The following is a 13,018-nucleotide window of genomic DNA, read 5'->3' on the forward strand; positions in this document are numbered from 1 at the left end:
GGTTTGGATAAAAATAAAGGCAAGTCCATAGATGGGTATGGTCTCATGTGTTAATGAAGTAATGACTACTGAGTACTCATGGATCAGAATGTGAATATGTTGACAAGTGTCATGGCTGGTGTGTCACAAGATCTCTAGTTTAATTTTAAAAACTATTTTATGTATTTTTAGACATTTATGATAAAGGCAGTGATGCTCAATGTGTTCTTACTGCAGTGCAACATGTGTATCAGTGTCCTAAATGATACCAACACAAGGTGACCCACCGGTACATTTCTACTTCCAGTGAGGGGATCAATAAACACTGCTCTGCTGTACTCTGTTTGGTGAATTGACAAGTGCATACTGTCAGTAAACCTTAACCCTTAAAGGTCAAGGTCAAGGCAAGTTCGTAGATAGGTATGGTTTCATGTAATAATGTAGTCATGTAATGTAATGCGTCAGAATGTGAATATGTTGACAAGAGTCATGGCTGGTGTGTCACAATATCTCTAGCTTAAATTTAAAAACTATTCTATGTAACTTTAGACATTTATAACAGTTTTTTTTGTACATTTCAGTTTGATATTTATGATTCTTGACTTAGGCTGTACACCATCTGTCTTCTTTCTTTCTTTCTTTCTTTCTTTCTTTCTTTCTTTCTTTCTTTCTTTCTTTCTGTGTTTGTTGTCATGCACCGAAATACTGAGGCAAATTCTTTGCATGTGAAAACCTACTTGGCAGTCAACTTGATTCTGATTAACAGCATCAGTTTGCCAATAACATGCTATCAAATGGAGAAGCGGCCTCATAGGAGGATTAGTAATAAAATCCCCTTCTTAGACAGCTATTCTTTAAATACAGTAGTACTCTACCTCCCTCTTGTGTGCATAGGCAGCACTGCATTATAAGATGAGGAGAAACTTGAGGTAGTGTGGAGCATCCCACAAATTACAAGAATCATGTTTCCACCTAGTTGTATTCATATAATAAAGGTAGTTGTTTGAGTTGCATGGATTTCAAGATGGTGCCCTGTGCATTAAATTAACATTTTTAAAATGAGAAAAGTCGGAAGCACTTTGTCTCTATAGAATGTCGGTATCCACATATCCCAGAAAATACATAATTGCAATTTTATTAAAAACATTTGGTAATATTTTTGTTTGTCACATTAATCAATTTCATTTTATTGTCTTCCACATTCTCAATAATTTCTTGAACTGAATGAAACAGCGCCCCCCTGGGATGCAAGCGCTTGTAAATGTATCCAGGTTGTGTGGCCAAAGCTGGTATTGCACTGTTACAGTCCAGGCCATCATGTCGAGTCTACTGAAGGTAAGTAGCCTAAGGTAGATGTTGATTAAAAAATTAACACTGTTAAATTAAAAAAAAGATGAGATACTGTCACTTTGACGTTATGAAGATATTTTGAATGGGGAGTCCTCTGAGGAAAAACTAAAAACCTCTTCAGTGACCTGTGAAGCCAGCCCTTACAAACAAAGAGCACTTAAGAAGAAAGTTAACATCGTTTAAGCTAAGCTAACGTTTAGTGAAACGACAGGTGGCTAACGCAGGGCTAACGTCCTTCTTTTTCAGTTTTATGCTAATGCTAATGTGCTAATAATACCAGCAACGTTGTTTTTGTAAGACTTGTTAGCCTAACTAACAGTGATAGACGGAGGGGACGAGTGCTGTCAACAAACAGACCAACACAATGGCCATCACTGCTGAAAGTGCAGGTGGATAATAAGATAAGGACAGTTCATCTCGGTGAAGGAAGGCAGACTGGACTTCAAGGAGAAATGAGGTGAGTCAGATACACCATCTGTCTGTCTGTCAGTGTCTCTTTGCTGTTTCTACTTGGCTGAGTGTGTTTAAACTCCATCCTGTGGCCTTGTTAATGTTATGGAGATTATGATATAGTGCAGGGTTCGAGTTATAATCTGAGTTTTCGTGTATAACATTTGCCGAATGAACAAGAAGGCCTAAATAGTTAAGAATGTGTTGTATACTGCGTTTCACAAAGTTTATATCGCTTCTCCTAACGCAACAAGTCTAAAAAATCAAGCTTTTTTTTTAATGGGAATCTGGTGACTTCCTCCACTTTGTTGGAGCAACTCTGATTACGACAACTTTTCTCACTGCCACTGTGTCATCTTCATGGACAGAAGATCCAGTGAAAGAAACCTGGTAAGATTTTCTCATTTTCAGCACTGTGCCTCTCTACTCCAGCCTGATATTTGGTGTTATTTCTTCATATTTTGTCTAAAGCTTATAAAAAATATAATAAATCATTAGTCAGCAGATTAATTTTCATACAGGATTAATTAAATGCATCATTAATAATTTTTGTAATTTCTTGAAACACAGTACCTCTGATATATTTTCTTAAAATATATGAATATTAAATAATTGAATAGGTATGTTGCTCTCTGTGTGAACTGCTGTCCTTAGACTACAGTGCAAAGGTTGTGTTTCTCTGTGTATGCAACGTCAGCATAAGACTGCATGACTGACATGTATGTTTATGTCTTTCAGCCATTTGAGCCACTGAACTGTTTGTTGCTGCCTTTTACAGCCCAAACATGCCGGCTGCACGGCTGCAAAACTCTGAGCACTTTCCTCCTTCAGTTGTGCAGGGACTCAGACGCCCTTTACTCTGCCACCAATGATATAAAGTCTCTCAAAGATTCAAATAAAGCGCTGAGGACGCAGATTGGCCAGCTGAAACACAGCCCAGGTGAAGGTGTGCCAACTCCAGGAGGAACTGAAAGAAAAAGAGGGAGTTCTCCAAAGGGCCAGAAAGACCACCCATGTGGAGACCCTGGACATTCTGGCTTGGACATCAGAGCAGTGGAGGAGCAGGTGTAATGCACTGGAGGAGAGCCTCGTCTCCAACACCAACCAGCTTCAGGTACGCTGCTCAGATAATCACTTTACTTCACAATAATGACTTGTTGGATTCTCACAGCTTGTGTTGGACTGCTTCAGAATCAGCGTTTTCATGAAAATAAAATAAAAAAATGCTGTTCTCTCTTTTTTCGTGGAGCTCAACATCAAATTAAAGGAGCAGGAGCAGGTGGTGACAAACAGGCAGGTGGAGGTAAGCCAGCTCCAAGAGAAGCTGGAACACAAGAATGAATTCTTTGAAAAGGGCCATCAGGAAAAGGCGGTCCATAACTAGATCCTATGTGGACACCCTGGACCTTCTGGACCTTCTGGCTCTTCTGGCTCAGACAGAAAAAAAACAAAAAACTGAAGAGGAGTGAAGAGCAGGCGACAAGCAGATGTGATGCTTAGGAGGACGGCCTTGTCCCCTACTCCAACCACCTGCCACTGGTTGGACTCCTGTCTTTCCCTTCCCAACCCTGTACCCACAACTCTCCTAACCTAATTTCCCCACCCCACCCTACCCTTGCCCACTCCCATCTTCCCTTTCCTTACCATGTACCCTCAACCCTCCTACCCTAACCCTGAACCCCACCCTACCCTTACCCACTCCCTAACACAAACCCTCCACCCCTCACCCCTCTCCCCAACCTATCCCATCCCATCCCATAATAATATATAATAATAACACAATAGAATAATTAAAATACTAATAAACACCAGTTGTACTGATTACTTACTATCTGTTTCCATTTCTTTTATTTCCTTGCTTTCCCTGACAACTAGGAGTAGTTTCATGGTCAGCAACAGCAGGATATATCCTGTTCTAAAAAGTCTTAAATTAATACATAACTTTCTCTATCTGTTTATTCATACTCACAAACATTCACAATCATACACAGTGTAACAGCCAATCTCAAGGCCAGCAGTTCCTCACCCAAATGATCAGGGTGAGTATGGGCGCATGAACAGGGATTTAATGCCATGTTGTAAACTAAATGATTTCGCAGTAATATGGATAACTACAGTAATAACTGAATATTTACAACATTTACTTTGGGTACTAGCCCATGGCAACAGCCTGGCTCTTAACATGGTAATGCTGATCTGTCAGTTGGTCAGCCACTTTTTCTGAATCTCTACATTTTTTGGATGGAGAGAAAGTTGGTGCAGACACTCATAGTCCTCCCAGGCATTCCCATTAACCTCACCTTCTGTTTTGTGCTTATTAGCAAATGCTAACATGCTCACAGGCTAAACTGAGACGTAAACATGGTCAACATTATACCTTTAAAAGGTCCTAAATTTACAGTATTTATTGATTTCTTTATTCTTTATTTATGTCAATTATTTCCTGATTTATTTATACGTTTTTGTCCATTTCATACTAAAATACTTCAAATTTTGAGACAAAGATTTTAATTTTTACCGAAAATTAGTATTGGTCCCAAATATCAGTTTTCAGTCTCCTTGATTTCTAGTAATTAGTATCCGTATCAGCCCTGAAAAAGCCATATCATTGGACCCCTTATAGAAACACTTCTCAGTATAACACAGTACATTTCAACAGCACCACAAACGACAGCCTCTAAAATGATCATTCAGTTGAATCAACACCTCTAAAATGGTTTTTAGAGGTGAACTTGCAAGTGAGTGTAAATTTAGTAGGCCTATACCAAAATTGATCTCTGGGTGGCAGTATCACATCAGGCTTTACCTTAGATGAGCCTGTGCATCAGTGTGATATTGGCACCAATGCAACAATGCTGATGTTTGAAGAAGTCATACCATAAAACAGTAACTATTAAATCTTCCAGTGAGTTGACAATGAAGGCTTTGGTAACATAACTTTCTCTTGTCATACCAATGAAGCCATCTGGAACGGAGAAAAATATATTCTGTATCCATAGGGATGATATCCATACACACACACACACACACACACACACACTCATATGGCCACTTTAAGATCTATCTCTGTAATCTGAGTTTAGTGAGTAAGTGTAATTCAGCAGATAAAAACACAGAAATGGTTGAAACGTTACTGAAGTTGATCAGCAGCTCAACACCTCCACTCCAGGAGCTCATAAACCAGACTTTCACATCCTATGGGTGAATTGCACTTCAGTTTAATTCTGATTTTGTGGCATGTTTTTTTTTTTTTTTTTTGCCTGAAAGTGTTTTTCATTGCTGTCCACCTTGGCCAGGATAGACTGAGTTTGAGAATTCTGCAATAAACAAAACAGAGCATGGTGGGCGTATCACCAAAAAACTGATAGTCCCCCGACGCCTCCCTGCAGGCAACATCAACACAAGGACAGAAGTAAAATGGCCTAACCTGACCAGATCATAAACGTATTTATTTGGTCCAAATAACAGAAACAGGCTATGCACCTCATTCTGTCCAGCTAAGCACTGCCAAAATCTGTCTGTTACACCGTTATGATATACAAATGATTTGAAACAAGATGTTAGGCAAAGGGGTTGTATACAGAACTGTAATTCCATTACCAGCTACCCTGCTGTATTTATAACTTAACACCAGAATCAATTGATCAATCAGCAGTTTAATTAATGATACATTCAGAGCTGTCTGCCTCTGGTGTAACACCAACTTCACCTTTTTGTGGGTTTTTTGATAGGGTACCAAATAAGCTGGCTTTTGAAAATGACAGTCAGGCCTCCTCTTGTCTACCTACCCATGGAACCATATAATAAAGATAGCTTCAGTGACGTGTTAGTGACTGTAGCTTAATCCAATGGCTGGCACAGTAGATCTATCTCAAAGGATTGTACATCAGCAAGTTATTGTGTGAGAATATTCAACAATCAACTTATCCTGAGTGTTTTTATCCCGATCTGCGATAATATCTTATATCCTCCTTTTCCTAGTTGAACACTAGCCCAAAGAATCTCCTTCAGTGTTGGTTAGTGATCATGATAGTGATTATCTTCTTATATCCAGAAGTCGCCTGGGCTTTGTTGAAAGTTGGGAGGTTGTGTGATGCTTCACTTTGCAGATGAGTTTTCTGAAGTGCCGTGTGGGGTTTATGGGCCTGAGCTAGCTGGTCAGGCTTAGTAAATCTCCAACATGTGGGTGTGATGGACATGAGGTCCTTGGAGGTCTTCTAATGGCGTTTTGCTGTGTAACAGATAATCAGTAAATTTATGTGATTATTTTTTCCAGGTTTGAATGAGTCATTTGCACATTGAAAACCAGTCCTCCGTAGTACTAGGACATGCAACAAATAAAGTGGCCACAGAATGTAGAAATACTCTTTAGACACATGAGAAAATCTTGTGCGGTCTGACAGACATCCTGATTCACCTCAGAGCTGCAGACAGAGGTAGCCAGATGAGGAGGGGTGGATTTAAAAGAGGGGACAGAGGCAAAAGAGAAGAAATGAAGAAGACAAGTAAAGTAGCCAAGAAATACGTGCTTGTGTACTCATAAATGATAAATCAATCTGAAAATGTGTTAGCCAGACAGTTTTGAATGCATTGTGAGTTCTATCCTAATCCCAGTCCTATATGGCTGACAGTAAACATTAACTGAGAGGTGAAAGTGAAATGCAGGATATGGAAAAGAGAAAAATAGAGCAGCCAAGACAGAAAGAGGGAGTGAAGAGGTTTGGTGAAATGCTCGATCTCTTCTGGCAGGGCTTGGACATAGTGCAGCTTTAGGCAGCCTATATTTCTTGTCAAGTCCTCAGATTCAATAACACGATAACACTCTCCAGCGTCCACAGGTTCCTCAATTCAGGACTATCTTGAGGACAGAGGAAAGAAAAAGAGCATTTGAAACCTTCAGGGAGAGCAGCAGGATCACATTTCTGCAGGCCAGACTGTGCCGGAGTGTCTAATTCTAATTTCCTCTTTCACAAGCTAACACAAAAGGAGCGTCTGTCCATCTGCAATAGGGTTCCCCAGTGGGAAAAAGAAGAATGGTGTGTGTAGGGGTTAGTGTGTGTGTGAGAGAGTCTTTAAAAGATGCGGATACGATGTGTAGGAGTGACTGGACTTGTGTAAGATTGAGAGAGTACGGGAAATGAGAGGTTTTGCCAGTAGAGGACAAGCTGATGGTGGATATACAACCACAGAGAGAGGCTTAGATGGAGGGAGAAATGCAAGGATATTAAAAAGAAGGTGGAAAGGAAAAAATGGAGGAAAATGAAAACAGAACGTTTGCAAATAACATATGGACGGTTGAGGGTTTTGAACATATTTGCTTCCAGCTGTGTAGGAGTGAATATCAAGGGTGAAGTCAATAGATGTGAACCTAAGCAACCCCTTTCCAAAGGTAAAAACCAGAGGGCAAAAGCTGTAGTCTGGGATGCTGTCAAGCGCGGAGCTGCTTTAACGTCAAACTTAATATTTTTTTCACCTCTTCCATCCAAATTAACTTTATTTCGTTGCATCACTCACATATGCACCACATTGAGTATCGCATTTGACCTCCAAATCTGATATATTTGGGCACCTCCAGCATTTGTGTCTTCATCAAGGTTTGGAAGTGTCTGACTCATGTACGCAAACTGAGTAAATATGTTTATCACTGTTTTTTCATAATCTGAGCATTGCAAAGTAGCCATCAAATGCAAATGCAGTAAGCAGTAAGTTGATATGGTTGATGTGTTTGTCAGAGATGAATCAGCTCATAAAGAGCCACGCAGTAATAAATGTACAGTGCAGAATTCCTTCCAAACCTCAGTTGTTTCATAAATTATTCTGGCTAACAGAAGCAATCTGCACATTGGCTCAGTGTATCCACACACACACGCGCGCACATAAGATGTGTGAGGAGGGCCATGCACTTCTAGAAAGTTGACTGCTGGAAATATTTGAAGATAACCAGTCAAAACCCTTGTGCATATTTTCCTATACGCAGAACACAAAAAGACACACTTGTTTAGTGTTTCATATAATAATTAATAATTTTATATAATGCTGATATTTCTTGGCAACATCCAAAACCTGTCCATAGCACTGAGTACTGACAACTTTCAGGTCACAGGAGTTTTCTTCAAATGTCAGATTCTCACTCTTCTGCACACACATTTTTGGCAGTGATTCCTCAAATGTGGTTATTATACACTTCTGACAAATATATGAAACAGACGCAGGATATTGTACAGTTTAACAATAACTTTACTGTATTATAATTTATTTTCTAAAATGACATCAGTGCACCAACATGTACTGAACTTACTGGGATTTTAAAAAGTATAAGTTATCCCAAGCATCTTTTTCTGCACTATAATCTTTAAAAAGAGAGTTTTCATATCAGCACATATCGGCCGACACGGATGCTGATATGGATATATATCAGCTGATAATATCGGTGAACCGATATATCAGTTCAACTTTCAAAAAGAAAATTTCTTCTTTAGTAGATAAAGATACTCAAAGCAAGTTTAAAAAAAAAGTAGCAACTAAAGTCAAACATTGTATTATTTTTATTATCAATGTTTATCTGCTAATTATTTTCTAAATTATTTTTTTTGTGAGAAAATGTTGAAAAATAACTAACCAGTTTTGCAACAAATCCTCACATTTGAGAGGCTCGAACTTTAGAATGTTTTGCTTTTATAATGACGTAAATGATTAATCACTTATCTAATCAATCACCTGATCGATGAATTGAATAGATCTATCACCTACTGTAATGGCAAATATCAAATCAAACATAGATGTATTCTGATATTTGATGCCTAATGGATGTCATGAATTTAACTTTACTTGTCAGCACCAGAAATACCAGTCGGTTAAATGTATTATTTTTATTATAATTATTGTTATTATTATTAATGTACACATGTAAGATTACATGTCAACAAAAATTGCACTGAAATGTCATATCTTCCTAGTCAAATATTGCTTCACAAAAAGAAAACATCCATTACAATATGTTAAAGTCGTGTCTTAGATGTTCTGCAGCCACCCGCCACTTGTCAAGTTGTTGTTGTTTTGTAGGATAATGTGCCAAGATCATAATGCATGACGCAAATTGCCACACATTGCAGCTGCATTTAAAATATGATTAGATTTTTACGATTGTGATTGTTTTCAAATAGCTCTTATACACAATGTTTATCCTTATTGATTTAATTGTGCTCAATTTTGACTGTTTGTGAATGATTTCTTACTTTTAGAAAGTAGGCTTAAGTATAAACTTCTGTTTAAACGTCAGGGAAATTAGTCATTAGGAACATGTACACTATGTACATTGATCCTATAGTGTAAACGTCTGTGCTTGCCGTCCACGTGTTGGTAAATCTCACTATGCTGTAACCTCAGTATCTGCCACAGGGCAAAAGTTCAGCATGCTCTCATCCTCAATTCTTTTCTTTCATAATCTTTTTGCTTCGTCTTTTTCTTTCCTGGAGTTTTACAAAGTCAACCAGATATGTGGAGCATCCCTCTGAGTCCAACACAGACTCCCAGATACTCGATGACGTGCCCTTCTTTATTTGTTTTGTACTCTTACTTTCTAGCTTTTCTTTGTGTTCTTTAATAAATGAATAGTGTTCATCCTCTCTTATCCCTCTCTCATTCACTTACCCTATGTGTGTGTGCGTGTGTCTGTGTGTGTGCGCGTGTGTGTTAGAGAAGAGTGTCTGGTGCCTGGGGTGAAATCAGGCAGATAAAAGGCAGTGATGAGGTCTGGATCGTCAGCATCCTGACAGCTGTAGATTAAATTAAAGAACTTCTGACAAATCAAACAGATTTCTCTCTCTATCTCTCCCTCTCTTTCCCTCCATCTCACTCTCTCTCCCTCTTCACCCCTAGAGCCCTCATCAGGCAAGCTGGGTACGCAACTTGAAACAAAATGGATTTCATCTTTAAGGGCTTGGGCAGGCTTTGAAACAGCACCAGCTGCCGGGCCTGCTTGTCTCTCTTTCTTTCTCTTTTGGACTCGTTGGCTTGCCTTTTTTTTCCCATATACTTCAACAAACTTGAGCCATATTGTGACAGATAAAGGTAGAACATCAGTACTTCAAACCCTGACAGTAATTGAGAGATGAAACAGACACATTTTCCAGGTTCTGAGAGGCCCACTCCGAACGGCACATCAAACGCTACCACTCGGGATTCCAGGGAATGGCAGAGAGCGGCGCTCCGCTCCCACTGGATCTAAATGCCGCCGTAATAAGATGTTAGTACTTTCTAATGTGGTCTATTGGCAGTTAAACCCACTCTGATATGAAAATTCAAGTCAAATAGGCCCACTGCTGATCCTCACACACACACATACACACGCGCACGCTCAAAAAAAGCTGCTACCATCATGAAAATGTGTCATTGAAATATTGCCCCCTAATGTGTGGCCCTCATGTGATTGCCAGTCTAACATTACACAGATTTATAATGGTAGCCTAATTCAGACACATGCTGCCCCACAAAGGGAGTAACTGACAAGTATGTCAAAAAAAGTTTTTTTTTTCTTCATTATGCCTGAGCGCTGTGTTATCAGTCTTGCATCTACTGTAAGCCTTCATCTTTGCATCAACATTTTGACTCAAATTAAAATCGTTCCACATAGTTTTTTCATGATTGTCTGTTAGTGAAATTTAGAAATAGTCATCCTTTTATGATTAATAAGTTGTTTGCTTGTCATTAACTTTATACAGCTCACATCCAGACCAATAACAGTTGGACCAAACGTGGCATATCAGGTTCACATTTTATGCTTACTTGCTGACTTTGACATCAGAACAACGAAGCTGCCAAACGGCCGGCCGCCATTTGAGTCACACCAGTGGTTATTTTCAAGGACACCTGGGGATATTTCCAGCCATTTTCTGGTGACCAAAACTATCTGTGATTGCAAAGACCGTAATAGGTAGTTTAAGCCAAATTATTTTCCTCACCCTAACCAAGTGGTTTCTGTGCCTAAACCTAACCAGACCATAAGCATAGCGTTGTTGCAAGAGAGAAATGGAAAATCTAATCAATTGCAAAATAAATTTTTTTTCAGTTTTAACGTATCTGTGGTTTTGCAGAAATGTACTTCATTAACATTTACACTGGCGATTGGGTTGCTTGTGAAGTTAGCATGCTAACCAGCCAGCCCCAGCCCACCTTGTCTTTTAATACCATTCTTATACCTCAATAGGTTATAGTCTGATCGGATAGCTCAGGCCTACAGGGGTGCTACATGATGCTGATACTATACCTCTCTCTTGCTCCTGTCCCCGACTGAATCAGCCATGTCTTTATTGTCCCTGCAGTCAAAGTCTTAGTTGCTGTAAATCACCTCTGTACTGTGCTTCCTGTTGTCAAACTGGCCTCTGTCTGCCTCGGAGGCTGTGTTCGGTCCCAGTCCGTAAATTTAGAAATTCCTATAGTCCAAGTCTTCTTAATATTCCTTGTTTTATCTATTAGTCGAAAACTAAATCATATTTAGTTTACTTTCACATACTTTATGCCAAAGAAAAGACGATCTTCAGAATTAAGAAGCTATGGCTTTTTTGCCAGAAAAAAGATTGATCTACTTATTAATTAACAGACTAATTGCTTCGTATCCACCCAACAAACGAATGCGTAAGGATTCTGAAATTGTTTTATGAGTTTGATGAGTTGGTATAAAATTGAAAAACAGTCTTGATATTCTTTGTTTCCTTCTCTATTCTCTGTAATTTCTTCAGACAGGCAGAGGCTTCCTCTTATGAGGGACACATCCTTAAAGCGCTTTCAGACAAACTCGAGCACACACATAAACAAGACCACAGGACATCTTCAAGAATCTTTTCAGTCACTAGAGAGCAGTATTGGGCAGCGATAAGAGGGGAGATGCCAATCGAGTGTGTGTGTGCATGTGGGGGAGATAGCGAATGTAAAAGATTGTGTGGACTCAAAGAGCCCAAGCTTCAGCAGCTGGCCAAACAGACTGAGCAGGGGTTCAGGCAGTGTGTGTGTGTGTGTGTGTGTGTGTGTGTGTGTGTGTGTGTGTGTGTGTGGGAGAGAGAGAGGGAGAGAGAGAAGGAGTGGTGCAGACTGCTGAAGAGAGGCCTTCTTCTTAACCGACTCCTCGGCCCTGCTGCTCAAACCAACAGAATTAATAGGCTCGTTTGCCAAGAAAAACACTCTAATCAGTGGGTTTCCTCTCATTAAAAGTTAATTAGTTTGACACGAGTTTCCTGCAGAAGAAAGTATTGGCCACTTAGAACTCATTAGAGCCAAAGGAAAACATCACACTGAGGAAAGCTGGAGGAGAGGAGAGAAAAGGAGGAATAGGGCACGCACACATTCACACACTGTACCATACAGTACGCACTCAGAGACTCACGCTAGCTGGCACATCTATTGATATGTGCATTACTTTGTTATTCCAAAATGCTGATGACATATGTAAACATGCATGCCAGAACACATATACATCTAGACACACATTCACATGTGCACACACATATACAATACTGTAACCTAATTTAAAAGCCATGTCACTGATCCTAACTTTCATTCTGTGATGGCGTCAGCAGTACCAATAATTACTGGGCTGTATACATTTATACACAGTCTGTGTCTGTAATCTTTTAAATAGTTTACTACCATACAGTGAGTTAGTTACACACCAGCTGCTAATATTAATTGTGACAAACTCTCGCAGGCTTTTGACACTGGCAGGAAAATGGTACTGAAATATGGAAGGATGGGTTTAGGACAAGTATAAAAACAATGCAATTAAAGTAATCTCATTCCGACGCTAGAAACAACTGACAATGACGATAGGTCAGGTGGCACCATCATTATAGGTAAGAGCTGTGATTGATGACTTTTTCATCCTCATACTGCCAGACAGTTCAGATAATGTAAATTTAAGTAAGTAAATATCTTCACAGTTGGCACTAGGGCTGCAACTCACTATTCTTTTCGTTGTTGATTAATATCTTGATTATTTTCTTGATCGTTAAGTTGTTTGGTCTATTACATGTCAGAATATGATGAAAAGTGGTGATTAGTGTTTCCCAAAGTCCAAGATGACATCCTCAAATGTCTTATTTTGTCCATAACCCAAAGATATTCAGTTTATTGTCATAAAGGACCTATAAAATATTCACATGTAAGAAGCCGAAATCAAAGACTTTAAAACTGAGACTGAAAAATAGCTAGTACTGGAGTATCGATATGGCAAAAAATTAGTATTGGA

At 39.2% G+C, this 13,018-nt stretch overlaps 1 long non-coding RNA gene across 1 annotated transcript; it reads left to right on the top strand.

Annotated features, from left to right (window-relative positions):
• Positions 1 to 2,093: 2,093 nt before the first annotated feature.
• On the top strand, positions 2,094 to 3,568 carry LOC140992138 (uncharacterized). Its single transcript, XR_012178004.1, has 3 exons — positions 2,094 to 2,169; positions 2,558 to 2,893; positions 3,029 to 3,568. It is a non-coding gene; the product is annotated as an uncharacterized lncRNA (long non-coding RNA).
• The last annotated feature ends 9,450 nt before the right edge of the window (positions 3,569 to 13,018 follow it).

The sequence above is a fragment of the Pagrus major genome, chromosome 2, assembly GCF_040436345.1.
Source record: "Pagrus major chromosome 2, Pma_NU_1.0".
Classification (NCBI taxonomy): domain Eukaryota; kingdom Metazoa; phylum Chordata; class Actinopteri; order Spariformes; family Sparidae; genus Pagrus; species Pagrus major.